Source organism: Penaeus monodon, chromosome 23 (genome assembly GCF_015228065.2).
Source record: "Penaeus monodon isolate SGIC_2016 chromosome 23, NSTDA_Pmon_1, whole genome shotgun sequence".
NCBI classification, from domain to species: domain Eukaryota; kingdom Metazoa; phylum Arthropoda; class Malacostraca; order Decapoda; family Penaeidae; genus Penaeus; species Penaeus monodon.
In genome coordinates, this window is record NC_051408.1 from 34,839,429 (window position 1) to 34,839,844 (window position 416).

Sequence of the window (416 nt, forward strand, 5' to 3'; positions counted from 1 at the left end):
AAATTTTGATCCCTGATTTATAACTTCACTAGCTCTCCAAATTTATGAGTCAATCAGAGACCTTGCAAAACTTGCTTGAACTGTTTCCTGTTAATCCCAAACCATCTATTCTTAATGTCAATATCATCCTTCTTTTCAAATATCTTGTTAATGAGATATCTACAAGACCCTTAATCTTAGTCTCCCTAACGCTTCTCTATTCTGGTATCTTTTGTCATTACTGTAGGTATCTGTCGTAACTGTTGGTTGCAAATGATATATTATGATATAGGATAAGAGAACTCTTATTCTATGCCTAGCACCTATATAACTGGCTAAATCTCAGCAAATTAACAGAATACATAACTAAGAAATATGTTCTACATGGCTTATCATGTTTGTGACAAAAAGGTTGCATGGGCATTGAGCTGGCAAGC

The 416-nt window shown here is 34.4% G+C and overlaps 1 long non-coding RNA gene across 1 annotated transcript in view; it reads right to left on the reverse strand.

Annotated features, from left to right (window-relative positions):
* The window catches only part of LOC119587958, a 2,385-nt gene that overhangs the window by 757 nt on the left and 1,212 nt on the right, over positions 1-416 (reverse strand). The gene's annotated exons all lie outside the window — the stretch shown is intronic.